The sequence below is a fragment of the Zea mays genome, chromosome 2 (genome assembly GCF_902167145.1).
Source record: "Zea mays cultivar B73 chromosome 2, Zm-B73-REFERENCE-NAM-5.0, whole genome shotgun sequence".
Lineage (NCBI taxonomy): Eukaryota > Viridiplantae > Streptophyta > Magnoliopsida > Poales > Poaceae > Zea > Zea mays.
The window spans coordinates 56,373,720-56,396,773 of NC_050097.1; positions in this window are offsets into that span (position 1 = coordinate 56,373,720).

Below are 23,054 nucleotides of genomic sequence, written 5' to 3' on the forward strand. Positions count from 1 at the left end.
AAGCTAGTGGAACTTTGTAAAGGCCTCGTAGTGTTACCCTGCCTCGCCTCCTCGGTAGAGGTGTATGGGATTGGCCGTCTCTTGGCAGATGGGTAACATGACTTGTGGGTAAAGATGTGCAACCTCTGCAGAGTGTAAAACTGGTATACTAGCCGTGCTCACGGTCATGAGCAGCTCGGACACTCACATGATTAATTTATGGAACTAAATTCAATTTGTCATATGCATTGCATCGCAGGTGATGTTGTTACTTTTGTTCTACTATTTAATTGGGTTGGTATTTACTTATACTTAATAATTGCTAATAAAATTTTGACCAACTTTAAAAGCAATGCTCAGCTCTAACCATCTTCTTTGGTAAGCCTTACACTTCACATGAGCTCCCACCTTTGGCGAGTTCATACACATTATTCCCCACAACTTGTTGAGCGATGAACGTATGTGAGCTCACTCTTGTTGTCTCACACCACCCCCACAGGTCAAGAACAGGTACCGCAGGATAAGGCGCATGGAGGATGCTGTGGCGAGTTCGTGAGAGCTCTAGGTCGTCGTCTCCCAGTCAACTTTGGGTTGCTGGACCATTGTCTCCTTATAATGTAATTATTTATTTTGTACAGAACTCCTATTATATAGTAAAGATGTGACATTCGATCATGTGCCATGATTCATCATATGTGTGAGACTTGGTCCCAGCACACCTGGTGATTATTTCGTGCCCGGGTTTTTGACCCCTAAAACTCGGGTGTGACAGAAGTGGTATCAGAGGAATGTTGACTGTAGGACGAAGCCTAGATAGAACTGGACAACCATTGTCTACTTACCTTGCTACTCTGATTCTTTCTAAACTTTTCTTAATCTTTTCTTATCTATTTCTGCTTTACTCTGATTATTCTTACCTTTTCTTTCTAAAGACAAATGTGGATTTCACACTTTGAAATCTTGTGCCTAAAGTGACCTTTAGGAATAGGAGACCTACTTTTAGGAACAAAAACAAAATTATTTTTATAGGTATCTATACGCTTGAATGTTTGTTCTTATGATACTTGTCTGATTTGGATCTTTGATTAACTGTGATGAGTTGTAGAGGAATATCCATAATTACATCTGCATATACATATAGGAAAAAAATGCTTATAAAAAATAACTAGATAAACTAGGTTATCCCCCATTAAAAATATATATCTAGCCTAATAGCTCCATCTTGTCTTGAAAGGTTCTCTCTTATCTTAATAGGTCCATACTATCTCAAAAGATTCTAGTATATCCTAATAATATATATCCTACCCTGGTAGATCTATCTAACCTAAACTAGTCTAATCTTGATCATATCTAATCTAATATGTTCTAATCTAGTGTGAGTTACTTAATGCTGCTTCAAAGGATAAGGCCATACTCCTAACTCGCTTAAGCCTAAATTGGTGGTTGGGATTAACTCAGCCATACCCAACAACTTGACCTACATAATAGGTGACATAACCTATCCAAACCATTCAGAAGCAAAACAACCCAACCAGATTCTGACTAATCTCATAGCCACCTACTAAACTAGATGCTCCACCTACTACTTTATCTTAAATATATGTCCCTAATTCGGATAACAACTTCAAGAATATGGATCGAAGATGATCGACTTCATCAAATCAAGGAAGGATAAGATTCAAGCCAGATCTTCAAAAGAATCAAGAGCCACAATCTTGGATGGAGTCTTTCCTTACCGCACTCATTCTTACCCAAACCTATCTATGCTTTAAAGGCATCTTTCTATCCTACACAATAAGGTGACTATACATATACCCATGCCTTCCTAATCACCTACTCATTTGTAAAAAAAATCTCTTGATTTTGGTACCAACTAGAAACTAAAAGCTACATTACAACCAATCTCTCTATAACCTCTTTCTTACAAATCTCGAGGACGAGATCATTTTTAAGGGGGTAGGATTTGTAAAGCCCTAAAATTTGTATAAGATAAAAAATGATAAAATAAATAAATACATATATTTATACAAAAGTGTTTTGGGATCATGGAACCCTTAGAGACTATCTAGTTTCCTTTTCCATGTGCATATTCAATTAATGGGAATATATTGATCAGATAACAAATACATACTGAAATATGCATTTCATGCTAAGGTTTGATGTCGGGAAAACGGGCGGCAAAAGCGCCGTCTCCACGTCAACAGAGACAAGTTTTAATTTAGATATAATAGAGTAAATAATACAGGTATTGCAAGCTCATACTTCCATAATTCTTATATTTGCATAAAAAATATGTTAATTACATCTCCGTAGAGAAAACCCCTGATTAAGAGTTCCAACAAAAATACATAAAAGAAAAATAAAATTACATCATATGGCTGACTATTACAAACTACAAAAGAAAACAAAAAGTCTTCGCCTCATGTAGTCGTGGATGGTTGCATGCATACGTCAGATATGACATGATTTCATTGTTGACGAGCTAACAAATATCTCTTTATTGCTAGCTTGGTCAACTCGAACCATAATATGCATGTGTTTTAATTTATGCATATATATTTTTTATGAGTATCTTGTCATTTCTTGAAGCTATTACATGGCGTTGAATTTCAATAACTCAACATGCGGTCTTTTTTATTATTTGAGTATATGCGCCTTTTGGGACGCTACATAATTCACCTCTTAATATTTGTCTCTTTAGCTAATAGTGCATTGTATCACCAATGCACATGATTTATTTTGAAGACTGAATTTGCACATGATTTATTTTGAAGACTGAATTTGATAATCTTCATTGAATAATGCAAGAACATAAATCGATATATTTTATAATTTATGGGTACTTAGTGTGTGATGTAGCATTTTATTTGGATTGAGACCAAAATGTTTGTCTTGGAAAGATATATGGCATATGTAATTAATCTATTTTGTAAGATCGACATATATGTTCATGACATGGTATTTGGTCATGACTTGCATATACAACGCTATTTAGTTTAATTTAAATACTTAGTAGAGTTGTTGTTTTTTTTATTAATCGAGAGGAACGATGATTGATGAACCATGCGTGGGAACGATGATTGATGAACCATGCATGGGAACGATGACTGATGAACCATGCGCGCATTTTTTTACTAGGCATGTTCCAATATTTATAACATTTTGGTTATTTTAACCATGACGTATATAGCAGGTCGACTGGCATTAGCAGCCATGGCTTGAGATTTAGCATAAATATACCAATTTATTTAGGTATAGATGAACTACATATGAGCAGCATTAATTTCTTCATTTATTTCAACTATTTTAACTAAGAAGGCGACCATCGGATTGCCCCTTTGATCTTATCCGTGCATGATTCACCAAATATAGAAATATCATACATATCATACATGTAGAATGTCACCCCTTTTATCTAGATTGAAGATGTTGATCGAACACCTAAGGCAATTTTCATTGATGCACTAAACTAGACGATGGGCCAATCACAATATAAATTTTGCTTATAAGGAATTAATATTATCTATTTTATTATATAATTTAATTTGACATGCTTTGGATGGTTACAACCGGCGTTGATTATTACACAACATTGAATTGTGGTTAGATTATGGTGCCACTTAAGTAAGCTAACTCACACGAAGCATTTAAGACAAGTTCTATTTTCGTAGGGAGGCTGCTATCTTTAGGATTGAACATACAATGTATTAGCTATCACAATTTGTAGGTAATACATTGACGGTTATTTGTCTCATTATGATGTATAAAGTTGATTAATTTTATGGGAACAAACTCCATCGTGTAGATAATTTATTTTATTGTGATTAGTCTAACATGAACGTTTTTATGGGTATGTGGAATCGTTTATTTTGTAGCCAAATTTTGTACACATCGCGGAAGACACATATAACCATGTATGTATTTTCTTTCTTTTCCTTTATTTAATTAATAGCCCTTGCAGCAGACTTTTATAGTAGGCTACAATGGCGTGTACGACTGATCAACGCGATCTTCCTCATGGGTATGTCTTTGAGGTTTCTTGAGCCAGCTTCTCTCTAAGGTATGCCTTAGAGAGAGGTGCTTGACGGAGAATTTCTTGCCAATGGAGCACGCAAATATATTTTTTGAACATTATTTAACATGGAATTTCAATTTCCACGTACAACTTACCACATATATTCACGATAATTTATACATGTGTGTGGAGTATAATTATTTTTGGCATGATGTCGACTTTAGCACTTGTTCCTGATTTTGTATCAACAACACGAGTCGAAGAACATAGTTTTTTCTACGATGGCAAAGAAGATAGGGAATACTGCAGTAACATGGGGGTTCATACGTTGCAATAGACCTTTCCGATGGGCTACAACGACGTATACGATCGTGCAGCGTGATCTGTCTTAAGGGTATGCCCTTAAGACTGTGTATGACCGAATGACGCGATATTCCTCAAGGGTATGCCCTTGAGGTCTTTGGAACCAGTTTCTCTTTGTATGCCTTAGAGAGATGTGCTTGATGGCGAGTTTTCTTGCCGATGGAGATGGAGCCTGGTGAAGCAGTAATTTCTCGATGTAGAATTTCAACCTCACGTGGGGTGACCTCACGGTAGCCTCAAAGCAGTAGCTTTTGCGATGTGTATGATGGCACTTTTGCGTCGAGCAGCAAGCGCGGCAGCCTGATGGCGTCCTTTCTTTTTGTCAAATCCCCCGAACTCAGCGATGTGACCTTGTATTTATAGGCCGAAGGAGCGTGGTACGCTAGCGTCGCATCGCATGGGAGAAAGAACGTGCATTCGTGCCTGGTGAGCTGCAATTTGAGCCACAGGCACGCTCAGCAGAAGTGGACGACGTGCGCACCAGAGATTTGGATTTGGCGCGTAGAAAAAGGAAACTGGCGCGCGAACGCGGGAAATGACACGGTGCATGAATGCTCCTTTGCATGCATGCAGTATGGGACTTGGTCGCTTTTGTTATATATATATATATATATATATATATATATATATATATATATATATATATATATATATATATATATATATATATATATATATATATATATATATATATATATATATATATATATATGGTAGGTATAACGGGAGCCCTGGGCTTCCAATAGTTAAAGGAAGCCCAGGCCGATTACTCCTACAAACTGGTTCAACCCAAACGCCCAACCAGCCTATCGGGTGCGCCACCTGCTCCACGTCTGTTTGCGCAAAAAAAGAAATGCATGCACGAGTCAAACATGATCCAATGCATGCGCGTAAATTTAGGGAAAAAATGTGTGGCAGTTTCTATTTTTTAATGCTTTATTTCTTCCATAAATTTATGATCGCTGCAACAGCCATGCAGCTAGACACGTAAGGACCATTTTATGATATATACTGAGACTAAATATGCTACACTGTGTAGATAATTATGCAATTCGGTATACTACGTAAAAATCTGTTACCAGCTGCATACGCACGAATTTATGATGAAAATAATGTGCAATGAAAGGAAATCAATTGCATGCATAGAAAAAAATCGTATTTAATGGTTAATTTGCTTCATAAATATAGTATTCCTCCAACAACCATGTAGCTAAACACATTAGAACTAGTTTATGATTTATACTTATACTACACGGTGTAGGTATTTATGCAATTCGGTACACTGCGTAAAAAATATAGCATGTTGTTCGCTGGTGGACGCATCTTCAGGTTGGAGCGTAAAAACCTTAAGTTTTAAGCATAAAATCTCTCAATTATAAGCGTAAATACCTGGCCAATGTGAGAGGTTGATAACTATGGTAGGTTGTTATTACGATCATATTTTTATGGCAGATTCGAAAAATATGGCAGCCGCATGAATGCAGTTTATATTTTTATACAGATCCTAAAATTATGGCAAAATGCATGCATGAGTCAAACACGTTCCCTTGCATGCGCGTAAATTTAGAAAAGATATGTGTGTCGGTTTCTATTTTAAATGCTTTATTTCCTCCATAAATTTAGGATCGCTGCAACAGACATGCAACTAAAACTCGTAATGACCATTTTATGCTATATACTGATACTAAATATGCTACACTGTGTAGATAATTATGCAATTCGGTATACTGCGTAAAAATCTGCTACCAGCTGCATGCACACGAAATTATGATGGAAATAATATGCAATGAAAGGAAATGAATTGCATACATAGAAACAAAAAATCGCATTTAATGTTTTATTTCCTTCGTAAATATAGGATCCCTCCAACAGTCATGCAGCTAAACGCATTAGAACTAGTTTATGATGTATACTGAAACAAATTATACTACACGGTGTAGGTATTTATGCAATTCCTTACACTGCATAAAAAATCTGGCATGTTGTTCACTGGTGGACGCATCTCCGGGTGGAGCGTAAAAACCTTAAGTTTTGAGCATAAAATCCCTCAATTATAAGCGTAAATACCGAGTCAATTAGAGGTTGATAGCTTTAGTAGGTTGTTATTACGATCCTATTTTTATGACAGATCCGAAAAACATGGCAGCCGCATGCATGCGGTTTCTATTTTTATACAGATCCAAAAATTATGGCAAAATCGTGGGAGTTTCCATTGCATGCGCGCAAATTACGAACAACATAAATCAAGGAATTGTCTTTCCAATGTGCATGCAGTAAACTGATATACGAACTCTGTGTTAAAGCATAAAATCGTACAGTTTTTAGCGTAAATAATACATGTGGTAGGCATAAAACACAATAAACGAAAAGAAAAATGCGCCGGATCGGAGGATGTCACGCGCGATCATCGCTGCGCGCATCTCGTCCCTTCCGTGACGTCGCTCGCTCGAACATCGCGCCTCATGCGTCGCCGTCGCTACTCGCACGTCGACGGGCGTCGCTTGCTCGCCGGCCTTGGAAGTGCCGCCTCCTCGGGGCTTCGGGGACGCCGCCGCTTGCCCGCACAAGGGCCTCGCTGCGGATTGAGGAACCTCCGCCACCGCGCGTCGAGGTAATGGAGTTGCGGCCACCGGCCTGGGATCCGCCGCCGCCGCACAAGGGCGCTGCCGCCGCTCGCCCTCTGGATCGGGGGCCGCCACCGCCGGCCTGGGAACCGCCGCCACCGCATGTCGAGGTCGGGGAGCCACGGCCACCGCAGCCACTGGCCAGGGTCCACCGCCGCGCGCGCTATCGGGCAACCGTCGTCGCTAATGAATCGAGATGGGGCGTGAAAAACTGAACCCTAGCACTCCGGGTCCTGTTTTATAGACGTCCGAACGTGGTCCGGCTCGACCGGATTGCACTGTCTGGCCCGGACATCCTTTAGTTATTGGAAGCCCAGGGCTCCTAATATAATATATATATATATATATATATATATATATATATATATATATATATATATATAGGGACGAGGTAATGGAAGCCCAGGGCTTCCATTACTAGAGAGAGCCCCGGCCAGGCTAGATGTGCGGGCTCGGGACGACGTAGCAGGTGGTGGGACTACTGCGCGCATGCACGTTTATGCATACGGAATTTCAATGAAACAGGTGCATATATGGTAACGTGGGGGGAGCCGGTATGGAGACGTGGCTCACGCGATATGCTTGTCTATTTTGCTGTTATTGGCTGCGTAAATTCGCATCTGACGCGACATGGACTCGGTGGGGCGTTTATGCATACGAAATTTCAATGAAACAGATGCATAAATGGTGACGTGGGGGGACCCGATAAGGAGACGTGGGTCACGCGTTATGCTTGCGTATTTTGCCGTTATTGGCTGCGTAAATTCGCATCTGACGTGACATGAGTGGTCAGAACGGGTAGTGGGTAGTCACGCGCGCGTCATCCAGGAACGTGGGGCGATCGTACGATGGGATGATGCATGTTTATGGAAATGTAACACAATTGGCATGTAATCGTAACGGATCGTTCACGTAAATCTCGGGACATGCAAACTACGCATCAAATCGTGCAGGATATTGGATCATGCCATGAATATAGGCCAGGACGGTTTAGGCGAGTATAGGATCCGCAAAAAAACGGGTTACACACAGCCGCCGTCGCTTTTGTTCAGAGCTCTCGAAGAGTTAGGGCATGCACAATGGAGACGGCCAGGGGATCGGAGTAGTGTGGAGAAGGTACAGCGACGACGACACCCTGTACGATCGATGGCCGGCATGCTGTAACTCCACCGGCTGCATTACCGGCGCCAGGAATTCTTGAAGACAGCAACACAGTTCATCCAAGTTTGGTGGGAACAACTCAGCGGATACCCATGCGTACAATTGGTGAACATGAGCAGGACACACCACACATTCTCCAAAGCCATGTAAGTTCAAAGGAATACCCATGTATTTGTTATAAATTTACGTGCAAGTTATGATTTAACCGAATACACATGTATTATTAGTTATACAGTCCGTGCAATTTATGAAGAACTAGAAATTCACCATGCTATAAGCTTATTTTTTATATATGTGCACTGCATGATGACTCCATTAATTGAATAGGACGATAGTATAGATCAACAATTGGTACCAAAGGTCGGTATGACATTTAGGAATGTGGACGAGGCGTACAAATTCTATAGCAGATATGCATATGAAGTTGGATTTCCATTGAAGAGATATAGGGAGAGAAAAAATTGCAAGTGGTTGAATTGTTCAATGGAAGGCAAGCGTGCCGAAAGAGGATATGGTAATCCAAAAGTGCGAAATACAATTTCCAAGCGAACACAATGCAGAGCTGGAATGAAACTTAAAAAAATCTATGACGATGCCAAAGAGAATATCATTTCAGTGCGGATTGATCTTATTCATTTGGAACATAAACATGAGTTCTTCAGGAAGGATACGGAAAAGAATTAGTTACAGTGCAACAAGACACATGATCCAGAATACATGGAGTTCCTTAGTGCAATGCAAGAAAGCAGGATTCCGCAACACTGTATAATGGATTTTGTTTCAGAAATGCATGGTGGACCAGAGAATGTACCGTTAACTACACAAGACATGATCAACCTATAAGTTATGTTGTTATTTACACTGATATAATGACATAATGACGTTGTGTACGTATTGACTAAGGCATATTGTTTAATGTTCACAGGAAGAAAGCGCGACAAAGAGAAAGAAATGCCAATGATGTGTCTAAGCTCCTATCTTTTTTTTGCATTGTGTAAAAAAGATAACCCACAGTTTTTCTCTGACTTCCAACTAGACCAAGAAGGAAATATTTTGAGCATTTTTTGGTCCCATGCTAGCCAGCAAGCAGATTACATTGACTTTGGAGATGCAGTTACCTTTGATACAACTCATAAGACAAATCTATATGACAAACCCCTGGGAATGTTTGTTGGTTGTAACCACCATCTGCAGTGCACCGTATTTGGTTTCACATTGTTGGGTGACGAAACTGTAGACACATTCGAGTGGGTTTTCAATGCATTCAAAACGTGCATGGGAGCTGAAGGACCACGAGTAATGCTTACAGGTATGATTAATAAGCTTAACAATTATTATGTTCTACTACGAATGTATTGAATGCAACTATAGTTGGTAATGTGTTGCATAATGTTGTGAAAATTTATGATTTTAGATCAAGATCCAGCAATGCCAGTTGCACTAGGCAGGGTATTTCCAAACACAATCCATCGGTTGTGTTTGTGGCATGTTCAAAACAGGTATATGCCGTATTTAAACGAGTTGCACGCTAGATTTGAGGAAGAGGATTTCAAAACAAGGTTCCAATCTATAATACATCATCCTTTAACTGTAACTGAGTTTGAGACTGCCTGGGCAATGCTGATTGATGATTTCCGTCTACATGATAACATCAGTCTTTCCAGAATGTATGAAATTCGTAAAGATTGGATACTAGCTTTTTTCAAACATGATTATTATGGGTTGATGGTCTCTACACAGCGTAGCGAGAGCATGAACAAACTCGTAAAAAGTGCTCATGTCGATGCAAACACGCCACTACATCAATTCGCCAAGCAAATGTTGAAGCTTCTGCACAGTAGGAAGATGAAAGAGGCAAAAGAGGCACTAGGATGCATGGTGAGTACATAGAATATTATTATATCAAAATATGTAACGTACCATATTATAACGTATAATTATGTCTACTGTAGGGCCAAAAGGAAACAAATACATTGTATATGTTTGAGATACGTGTAGCGAGGACATACACAAGGGCTGTAATGAATAAGTTTCATGAGTCTTTGAAATATGCTACTGCATACAAGATATCACATGATCCAGATGGTGGTGTGAATGAATGGGTGGTTCAGCATACATCAAGGTCAAATAAGATTGTGTGGGGGCAACACCAATTCAAAGTAATGGCTGATGTAGATGCTGGAAAGTATGAATGTGAATGCAAGCATTGGGAGCATATAGGTATGTCATATTGAGTAATTGTTGTATAAAAATGTTTATTTATAATGAGTGAACATAAACGAAGACATTTTTTACATGCTTTGTTGTAGGTCTGCTTTGTGTGCATCTTTTACGAACATTTATGCATCTTCAAATTGATCGAATACCTTCGGAATACATCCTTCAGAGATACACCTACTCTGCTATACAAGATGTGACTTTTTCAAGGGATGATAAGAATTTGAAGGGTAAAGACGGTGAGACTAAATCATATAGGCAAAAGATGTTGCTTAAAAAGTCAATGAAAGTAGTACATCATGCAAGTCTTTCAAAGGTTGGATATGATAGAGCCCTGGAGATGATGGATGAACTGCTTTTGCTACTTTCACGGTTGGAGCCAGATATTGAAGGTGATGATAGTACTAGTGATGGCGAAGGAATACAGGTATTTAATATATTAATTGAAATAGCCGTGTATTTTAATTGGTATACTAAGTTTTAAGTTTTGGTGAATGGGAAATATGAGAAACTTGCCTGATACAGGGCGACAGGAATGATGTAAGAGACATGATGGGAGATAATCTAACGAGAAGAAGGGCGCATGCTGGTGTATGTGTAATATGTTATATGATGTTTACTATGCATAATGGTGTGTACTGTTTGTCATAAACACAACTATTTACTGTCCATTGTATTATTTGTCAGGTAATTCAATTGGTGCCTACTTTACAAGAAGGTGGTGTGTGTGATACCCAATGTGCTATGCCACAACAAATATTGGAACAGGTAATACATGATTATAAAAGAGGAAAAGTTGTTATAATACAAAATAGTAACGATTGGACCTTGATGCTGATTATGAATGATTATGAATGGTATATGTGTGCAGCACGATTATGGACAATTGACCACTAGCACACCACTGATTGATGTGAGTGCTACAGATTTGACGATTAAAAAGGTAATGGTGCTATTACAAACACATGTGCATGGATATTATTTAAAATTACATACAAATAATTGGATTTAAGTACTAATATTTAAAAATATCATATTTTTTTCTTAATTGTAGAAGCTAGATTTTAATGTGAGTCGAGTAAGCTTGAGAAGACCAGATAACGCGAAGCCAAAGGGCAGAACAATCAGTGATAACGAAAAAAGAGTTATTAAGTTGGGGGCAAAAGGAGACAAGAAAAAGAACAGAAAGTGTCAAAGGTGTGGAATTGCTGATGGTCACAATAGTCGCACTTGTCTATCTGTCGAGGAGAATAGGCTTCGGTTGGCCAGCCTTACTGGTCGAAAGAGAGGGCGGCCCATAGGTTCTAGGAACAAGGGTTCATCTAGCGCTCCAAACTAGAATGAGGCATGCACTTCAAAAAAACATCAAGGAGGTGTCACAGACAATGATTCATCTAGTGGGGAGTAGATGATTTCATATTTTATGACAAATGTAATGTAGTGCCATACTTGTTATTACAACTATGGGTGAATTTATAAATGCTGGAACCAGTCGATATTCACAAAGTATAAGTAATAATGATGTACTGCATGTATTGAAATGTTGTGTAAACTGTATACGAAATATGCGTAAATGTGTTATGAAAACAGCGTAATTCGACGCTCTACAAATCTTGGTAGCAAAAACTGACTAAAAATGTCTTTGTGAAGAAAACAAACGACACAATAAATTGTGATTTAATGTAGTAACATAATTTTTATTACACATGTGTGCGAGTAGACAAATCTGATACCAGTAGTTATTGACAAAAGAATAAGGATGTACAGATTTGTGTAATTGAGCTAACAAAACAGCGTAATTCGTCTGTAATTAAAATTATTGTAAACTGGGCACAAATTTGCATAATTGATCTAACAAAACAGCGTAATTCGTATTAAACAGAAGAATTCGTGACACATACTGGTAAATAATATATTTGTGAAGAAATCAGAGAATAACAATAACTAGTGTGTAAATCACTGATAGAAATATGAGCAAACAGTCGAAGTTTGAACTGAATAGCGCATTATACAAGAGATGTTTCATAACTTGTTTAATACACATAGGTCAAATTTTTATATAAGAACTGCATTAAACATGAGTGTCTTGATAGCTTGGGTGAAAAACATAGAAAGTTTCAATACGGTTACATAGACATGCAACAGGTAGTTTGGCTTCACAACATTTTGTTCCGTAACAAGGAAGCCACAAAATGGTTGTTCCATATCAAACAGTTGCGATTCACAAAAGGTTGATCCAGCGACACAACTAGCGTCCAAACTTGAATCTTTGAATTTCTGGAGGCAACGGGAGGCACTTGTTCTTGCTATGGAAGGTGAGGTAATATAGAGCCAGAGATCGTAGGTCGCCAGAGTTTTCCTGCATAATACACATTATCCCGAGGTGAATAAGTTATATCTGAAATGTTGAATGTATAAATACAAACTGCATAAGCATAAAATGACTTACTCGTTGTATAAATTGCTTGATAGAACCATCCATATAGTCATAGTACTGGATGTATCTCATGACAAAGAAGCCACAGTCATTAGATCTAGCTATCATGGTGGGACACATAGGTGGCATGTCAATTGGGAAATTCCCAAATTTAGGGATGCGTGAATTGGGCCGGACTTGTTGCAAAGATTTGTTCAATCTGTTCATTATAACCCTAGCCCATGGTAGTTTCCTGGAGCCTATGTCCTTTTGGGAGTAATGAAACATCTTCCATGAAGTACCACCCAACTCCGGACCATATGGATTTGAATCTAAAATGTGAATACATCGAAACTGGATATTGATGACATACAATGTCCAATGTCCCATATGAAGAATAGGGACCATAATCTGTCAAATATCAGGAGTTAGAGAAACAAAATGATAACATTAGTGTGTAGCTGAGCGATGAATATAATTGCATAACAGGAAAGCGTTGATACAAAGATAAATATTTATACCGTTTTGTAGTCAACAAAATTGTCCAGCTAGGGCAGTGTCTTGTCCAGATAAGCATCAAGGACAGTTTGATCAAAAATCTGAGGAGAATTACTGTAGCGTTCATGCTCCTCAAAGTTGAGGAGAGTCTGCATAATCATAATTACTATGTCATATAAAACTGTATGTAAACAATTGCGAAAATAGGTAGGTATTAATGAATTGTACATACACCAACATTGACATCCAGTACAAGTCTGTTTTTGTTGATGGACGAGCAATTATTGATTTCGTCATGGCGAAAACACATGATGGAACACTGCATGAACACATTATCCAGACACATCCCGTCTGCAAATGATTGTTAAATATCGAGACAATTTCCAATACATTCATCAAATTCTATGATCTTCCTATATAATAATGAAAAAATGATATGTTATTCATTATATATGTAAGCAACAACCTACATGTTATTTTGACTTAATAGTTAAAGAAAAACCTGTTTGGGTCGGGTTTTGAGGAGCACAAAAAATCACGAAGCGACCGAGCACAGTCCAATTTTGTTAAACGTGGCAGAGAGTGGTCATGTGTAGTGTGCAAGCTATGTGTTTCCTCACCATCTGCAACCTGAAACACAATGCAGGTAGAGAGTATAGTAAATTATGAATGAGTTATGAGAAGCAAGCATGCAATAAATGTATAACTGGATTACTTACATGACCACTAGGTGTCTGATCAAAAAGGGGGCCCGTGTAAGTTGGAGTGTCATGAGATGCACCAATGTCTCCTCCCTGACCCAAAGAAACAATGATACTATGTTTTAAGCCTCAATCATGTGTCAATTAAATTTAATCCATAATTGAGATTACAATGGAGAAAACAAAGATGAAACATATACATGTTTTTGCGGTGTGGCGTCAAACATCGGTAAGTGGGAAGACGGATATGAGCTCATAGGATTGCAGTCTGGTACATGTCGATGAGACATGTTTATGTCGCTCGACATATTATTGCCAACATTAAAATGGAAATCTTGTATACATTATTATGGTTTTGTCTAATATTTTGGATGAAAATTGGAAATTAACATGTAATGTAACCATGATGAGACTGCATAAAATACCTGGTTTTCCGCATTTGGGGTTGTGTTCGTCTCCAAATCGTCAGGGCAGCCCTCAAATGCACGACGCATTTGTTGTTGCTTTTCGTGTATTTCTTCAAACTGGGTTCCTGTCAACTCCGTATTCGGTTGTGAATATGGCATAGTCAGGTCCTGGGTATTCTGGGTACCCTTATGGATGTGTGCCTCTGTAATTAAAAAGTTGTAGTATTCAAACAGCAAGAACTGATAAATGCATAGAGTTAAGTACATGAACTGAATAAATGACAATGAGGGAAGGTAACCTGACGACATATGCTGAGATATATCTGGAGGTTTATCTGTTTGAGGCGCTTCCGCAACATTGTCTGGGTCGCCAGACTCCGCGCGAAGGACATCATCAATTAACTCAGCCAATGTGTCCGCTAGTTCATACTGCTTCACAACCATCTTGGTAAGAGTACTTTTTATGATGGAACACGATTTGCCAACTTCAGAATCATACTCAACAAACTTTTCAATGAATTTTGGTCGGTCACGTGGTTGGAGCTGCTTTATCTTACTTGAAAGCATATCCTTGATCAATGGGAGCTGGATATGAATAGTATGATGACCACAAGGATCGGGACGAGGGACATCAAAAATGTTTGTCCTGTCCCTATGCTGTGATGTAATGAATGATAATGCATCATAATTAATTCTTAGAAACATATGGATATAATATTACATAAAACATCTGTAATGTACATATGGTATTTATGCACACATATGGCATGTATGTTTTGCCATAGACTGACCTCTGATTGAAACTGCACACTAGGGACAGCAGAATAGCAAGTTTCAGAAAAGCTTCGGAACTGAAAAAAACAGTTGTAATATAATTAAATACATGAAAGATAACCATAAATAAATTGTGTTACCCACTGAAAAATGAAGTATATGGTATCTATTACGAGTTTATTCGGAATGGTACGAAAACTAATAGAGATACTACATGCATAAACAATCACATAATAACAGAAAATGCATATTTATGCAGGGTAATGCATTCCTATTGTTTTATGTACAGATGACATACCTCACAATAGCCAAAAGGTTCACCGCTTTGGCGTGGCTTCCTCTTATCAGCTTTTGTCAGAGCTTGGATAATGTTTTTATCAAAGAATTTTATGCGGGGTGTGCCACGTTTATTGGGGGGGCTGCAGCATCATGCAAGTGGTCCAAATAGTACAACTACAAAAAAACAATAATTAATTTATACTATCATGGATGGTAATTGAGCAAGTAAAATAGATTCCATTCGATATGAAAAAAATGAACAGTCCAATGTTATTTACTTACTAGTATGACAACTGAGCATCCATATATCGTCGTGGACACATTAGAGGTGCTCCTTGTATGCCACTTTTGTGCAGCTTCACATAGGTCGTTAAAAATTAAGTGGCACCAGTCTGTCTCATGGAAACGGTCCATTTCTTCCGTCAATAACACTTCATGGTTAGATATGCCCCAGCTGGAAGTGGGGAACAACAATCTATTGAACAATATCAAAAAGAAGCATCTGATAGAGAGGTCATCATCATTTCCTTTTCTCAATCGGTCCTGAAGAGATGCAACAACGAACTCATCCTTGGACAATCCAAGTTCAGCCCTCAAGTTATTGCCCGCCACTGCTTCATCGATTCCTAGTGGCTTACCACCGCCAGCATTTGGAAGGCCTAGTATAAGGTGGACAGTTTCTTTCGTAATCTTTAGTTCCTTGCCAACTTCAGGGCGAATAGTCATATTCTTGTGGTCCAACTTATCCATCAACCAACGAAGATGAGAACGGCTACCCAGTGCATCAAGTGTCATGTCAAGAATATTGGAAAATCCTTTTCTAGCAACGGCTTGTCGTTGCCTCTCATTCAATATCTTAATAGTTATAATCACATCCTGAGGGTTGCATCTAACATTGAGTTTCTGAAATAATGTATGTTAAATGTTATGAAAACAATGAAATAAATGTGGCATGAGCCATAAAATTAGCACTCATAATGTAAGGGATGCAACTAAAATAACATAATACCTAGTTAAATAAACTAGACTGCATTATCTGTACACAATAAAAAAGTGTCCAAAGGTTGTAAAATAAATATGATATTGTAAATGCAATTCAGAACTTGGAACCTAACGTGAAAATTCGACTAGATTCATCCTTACTATATACTACTAAATAATATCTAATATGTTGTATCAGCTCATGACTATTGAATACTAATTAGTATTTAATATATATGAAAACATAAGTATAACATATAACCTGCGTGGAGTTTCTACTACTTTTGGCCTCTTTGTGCATGTCTTCCGTAAGATATTCATATGACTTCCAGCAGCATTACACTTCTTTGTAGGTGTCATGAAGTCATCGTCGTCATCGCCAGATCCAGTTTGTTTATTGGCTTCATAAATAACAGATGGTTTCTCGACAGGTGCAGGACGCTGATCAGAATGCTTTGTGTTTGGAGGAACTCCAATAGAGGCCGGACGTGGTATCTCAACACTAAAGAATTCTTGGCTTGACTCAATGGTTATGCGTTTGGGATTAGCGGGAGGACGGTCAACGGACTTCATTTTTTGGGGTAGAACACACTAAGTAAATGAAAAAGAACATCAGGAAATAATACTATACCATACATAATAATTGAATAAATATAACATTATGAAACTGTTGGGGTATGTATAGTGTGTATATTGTGCATAACAACAGATGTAGACAACGTAAATGAGAAGAAGGAATGCATAACAACAGATATGTGAAAACTCACATTTAAATAAAACAGTACATAGTGTGCATAAACAAATTATGCAATATAATTCATAAAATTATATGTAGTATAACTATCAGAAACAACAATAATAACACAGTACAATAACATCACTAATCTATTAATTGCTATTGTAAAAAATATATATATTATGTTTATAAACAACACTCAGTACCTATATAAAAATGAACAGAATGTAACAAATATGCAATTGAAAAAATTGGAAGCCATTATCGGATACTACATATAATGAGGCGATTCAATTAATTTCGAATCAATTGAAGGGATGTAGAAGGGGCGGGGCGAACCTGATGGACATTAGCGACTGAACTATGTAAAAGAATGGGGGGAACTCGAAAGAATGAGAGGGGAACGAACCAGGGAAGGAGAACGACGGCGGTGAATCGATGAAGCGCGGAGATTACGGCGGTGGAAGAGGTGGGGGCGGTCGTCGATGGCGATCGCAGGAGCGAATGACGGCGACGGGGAGGAACTGATTATTTTAGGGTTTGGGTGGACCCAAGCTGAATTAATTGAAAGGGGTCTGTTGTGTCTGGCTCGTTGACCATATTAGCTCGGTCGGCCCGCGGGGGAGCGGCGAGGGACTGTGGGTCCACTAGTCAGCGCACAGTCAGTGTGAAGGTTTGGTTACTGCGTGATCATAATAAGCATAAATAGCTGTGCAAAGTATCGTAAACAGTTTACAAAAAAGAATTAATCAAGACCCACGCCAAAGTACGTAATATAATAAATCCCAATTGATATGTAGTTGTTAACATCGAATTATACAATCATAAATCCCAAAAACTACACCACACCGACCAGGCCGCATCGACGTGTCAATTTATGTAACCGTTGGAGTCATAATATGCAAGTATAAACGCGGTCAACTCCAACGCGGGTCGTGACCACGACTCCGGAAAACCCGCGCGGAACGAGCGGACTCACCGTGGCAGTTACGTGTTTATGCATACGTAATTCGAGTGAAACGGATGCATAAATGGTAATAGAGGATGTGCACGTACGACCCACCTTCACTCGGTGCATGTGCGCGGTACTCGGACCACCTGCCACGTCGACCCGCGCCCGGCACACGTAGCCTGGCAGGAGCTCCCTGCATTGATGGAAGCCCAGAGCTCCTAATACACGTGCTAGCCACGGAAGTCCGCCTATAAAGCAACTGCCTTCCAACATTCCTTTCTTTTAATTAGTTGATTAATAAAAAGCTCTAATTACCTCCTGGCCAAAACGTCTTTCGCATGCATACAATATTTTATACGCATGCACATGCAGGGTGCACGTGGAGTAGTATTTTGAAATCAAATTTATCAACCATGTGTATGTCTACTATTTTCTACGTGGCTCTCACATGATAGTATGCACTATCAACTTGCCTAATTATTTGATCATTACTCAAGTAAAATGCTTTGTATTATTACGTAGTCCGTATTTTATGGAGTATCACCCTAACTGCATATTTATGCGAAGGCGCCGTATTTGTATACAGAGTACATATTTGTTTTACGGATGTATTATTTTTATCACCCATCATGGAGTTGTGGTCCATTAATCGAAGTTATTTAGCCCGCATAACATATACTTTGATGAGGCAAAAATCCGTGTCAACAAGGTTCTTGTATTTTTTTCTTTGCATTTAAATTCAAATTTGTGAGACAAGTTTAAGTTGGAAAATTAGTATTTGAAAATGGAAGGGGGAAAGAAAAGGGAAACAATACACACTAAGGAAATATACAATATATAAATATAGGAATAAATATATCATTTTAGGCTAGTACTTTTGTTTGAGCACTTGATCCCTGTGTGAAACCTATAAACAAAACTGAATTCAAAATTATGAATTGAGTAGAAATATGGAATTAGAAGATAGAAATGATAAAAGGAAAAAAATAAAAACCTAGTTGGGCCTGGTACCTTGCTGTCGGCCCAAATGGACAATCCAGCATGCGGCAGCCCAGCCTAGATTCGGTGCCGACAGGTGGGCCTATGGCCCCAGTCCCACTCCCGCCCGTGCTCACTATTGCCACCGACAAATGGGCCCTGGAGGCCAGTCGCCTCTCCCCTTCGCAATCACTTGCGCGCCGGGTCATTGCTTCACTGACTGCTCGTGCCCGGCTTGCCAGTGCCCCACCCTGCACGCTCGGACTCGGACGTTTCTCCGCCATGTGGGCCCGCACGGTCGGGGTCGTCTCCTACCCTGTGTCCAGGATGCAACAAACCCTGAGTCGGGCTCTGAACAACCTCTGCGAGATCTTTGGGGCCGACGTGGCCAACTTGCCAGCGTCTCCGGGCTACAAAAGTGAGCCCCCGTGACCTCCTCATCCCTCGAATCGAGTTCTGCCTGGGATTAGCGCCACCATTCTAGAATGTGGGGAGTTCCGCCGTCATGGATTTGGTGCCATTGTCGCCGACAGACCTCAGATGGCAATCCTGGTTAATGGCGGTCCGTGCGGGTGGTCCGCGACGTCACGGAGGCGATGATGCAGAACCTCACCAGTGGTGATGAAGAAGCACCGTCGCGCCGACCGGCCGGCCTATGCCTTAATCGCCGGTATGTGCACTTTCCTGTAAGTTCGCCATCGGCTTCGCTAAGCGCAGATTTGGCTCACACCGGCGGCAGCAGAAGAGAACAACAAAGCTGGGGCGATGGCCCGCCTACGTCATCGGGTGGATAACGCTCCGCTGGGGCAGACACCGCGAGAGATGAGAGAGGGGAAGAGTGGCTGGAGCGCGTGAGAGGTGGAAGATGATGTCGCGGCCGCTGGATCCATAGCAGACGGCTGGGATCGCTCCTGGCATACGAGTCCGGCCGTGGGAGTGATGATGCGCGTGAGTCGTCGGATCAACCAACAGTGGATGAGATTAGATCCTTACGTACCCCTTCGCGCGTTGTATTGTGACCATTGGATTCGATCTAGATGGCTCTGGTTGCCCGCACATTATAACAGTCATGGTCTTTTTCTAAAAGAACCCTCTCCCTTTTGACTTATCAACCCGCCATCCACGCGCGGGGTGGGTATGAGTCTTGGAGAAATATACGAAATAGCCCCTGGACTTTCACAGAATAGTGTCCCCAGTCCAATCATTGAATAAAAGGGATAAAACAATTCAGAAAATGGTTTTTAGTTTAAAAATAAATTCAAAAACTTGTATAATTCATATCAAATTCATTTTTACTCCAAATTAATCCATTCCAGTGGCATTAATTTTGTTTTAATATTTTCTATCAACTAGCAACACTGTTTAGCCATGAAACTTGAACTAAAATTATTCACATGAGCTGTGCTATTCTAAGCACTTGATAACTTCAGAAATTCATCTATAACTCCAAAATTAATAATTCCTGTTCCTGTGATCTTATATTATTAATATGTATTTTGTCCTTATGTTTGGTGTGATGTTAATTTTTCCTATACCATGTTTGTCTGTATTGCTACGTTAGCAGTGAGGACACGTGTCATCTGAAGAGCAAGTTGGTACCTGGAATCTCAAGTCCCAGGCAAGTTGTGTCCTTGATCACTTCTTTTTACCCAGTCATGTTCTGATTAATCATAATGATCTGCATAGGTTAATTTTGATGGGACCAAACAGGTTACCCTAGTTTGATTATCTTTATACCTTGACTCCACTAAACTTTTTGGGTAGTACCTGCTATTGCTTTATGTGGTTTTGGGTATGAAGATTACACTATTCATGATTATACTTTTGTTATCAGTTGTTATTTATTGTTCATGTTAAGATCATTATGTTAATTGGAACATGGAGAACCACCCGGGAAAACAGTGCTACCACAAGGGTTTATGGACGCCCTTGGCTGATTAACTAGGAAAGCTAGTGGATGATTACCTTACCCGAAAGGGGCAAGGGCAGTAGGAGAGTGGTCAGTGCAGGGAGGTCCTTGGTTGATTTTGCTGCGATGGCGGTCAGTCGAGGGACTCCTGCACTGGAGCTTCCTATAAACTGTAGCGGGTTTTTTGAAGCTAGTGGAACTTTGTAAAGGCCTCGTAGTGTTACCCTGCCTCGCCTCCTCGGTAGAGGTGTATGGGATTGGCCGTCTCTTGGCAGATGGGTAACATGACTTGTGGGTAAAGATGTGCAACCTCTGCAGAGTGTAAAACTGGTATACTAGTCGTGCTCACGGTCATGAGCAGCTCGGACACTCACATGATTAATTTATGGAACTAAATTCAATTTGTCATATGCATTGCATCGCAGGTGATGTTGTTACTTTTGTTCTACTACTTAATTGGGTTGGTATTTACTTATACTTAGTAATTGCTAATAAAATTTTGACCAACTTTAAAAGCAATGCTCAGCTCTAACCATCCTCTTTGGTAAGCCTTACACTTCACATGAGCTCCCACCTTTGGCGAGTTCATACACATTATTCCCCACAACTTGTTGAGCGATGAACGTATGTGAGCTCACTCTTGCTGTCTCACACCCCCCCCCCACACAGGTCAAGAACAGGTACCGCAGGATGAGGCGCATGGAGGATGTTGTGGCGAGTTCGTGAGAGGTCTAGGTCGTCGTCTCCCAGTCAACTTTGGGTTGCTGGACGTTGTCTCCTTATAATGTAATTATTTATTTTGTACAGAACTCCTATTATATAGTAAAGATGTGACATTCGATCCTGTGTCATGATTCATCATATGTGTGAGACTTGGTCCCAGCACACCTGGTGATTATTTCGCGCTCGGGTTTTTGACCCCTAAAACTCGGGTGTGACAAGGAGTCCTCACTCTCCCAGGTAGCTTCCTCCTCTCCTTCTCTGCTCCACTGAACTTTACAGAGCTTCACCTCTGAGGTGCGGGTCTTTCTGACTGCTGAATCAAGAATCTTCACTGGCTTCTCATGGTACTGAAGGTCTTTCTGAATCTGCACTGTCTCTTCTTCGAGGTGGCTTTGTGGTGCTTGCAGGCATTTCCGGAGCTGGGATATGTGAAACACATTGTGGATGTCGGACATGGATTCCGGTAATTCCAGACGGTATGTTGCGGGTCCTACCCTGCTAATGATGGGATAGGGACCTATGAATCGCGGTGCTAGCTTTCCTTTTACCTAGAACCTCCTGACACCACACATTGGAGAAACCTTGAGGTAGACGAAGTCTCCTTCCTCAAATCGGAGTTCCCTCCGCCTGTTGTCTGCATAACTCTTCTGCCGACTCTGAGCTTCAAGTAACCTTCTACAGATCAGTGCAACTTTCTCTTCCGCCTCTTTGACAAAGGCAGGTCCTTCTAGTGCTTTTTCCCCTACGTTGGACCACATGAGAGGGGTCTGGCATTTCCGTCCATACAGTGCTTCGAATGGCGACATCTTGATGCTGGCCTGATAGCTATTGTTGTATGAGAACTCTGCGTAGGGTAGACTGGATTCCCAACTTCTATCAAATGCTAGCACACAGCTCTTAATAGATCTTCGAGGACTTTGTTGACTCTTTCTGTCTGCCCATCTGTCTGAGGGTGATAAGCGGTGCTAAAATCTAGCTTGGTGCCCATAGCTTTCTGAAGGCTTGTCCAGAATTTGGATGGGAACTGGGTTCCCCTGTCTGACACTATCTTTCTTGGGATGCCATGGAGTCTGACTATCTCCTTGAGATAAATCCGGGCAAGGGTGGCTCCTCCAAAGGTAGTTTTCACTGGGATGAAATGGGCTACCTTGGTGAGGCGATCTATTATTACCCAGATGGAATCATTCCCTTTTTGCGTCTGGGGCAGTCCGGTTACGGAGTCCATACCTATTTCTTCCCACTTCCATTCAGGTATCGGGAGGGGTTGCAATAGGCCTGCAGGTTTTTGATGCTCGGCCTTCGTCCGTTGGCAGATGTCACATCGGGCCACATACTGAGCTA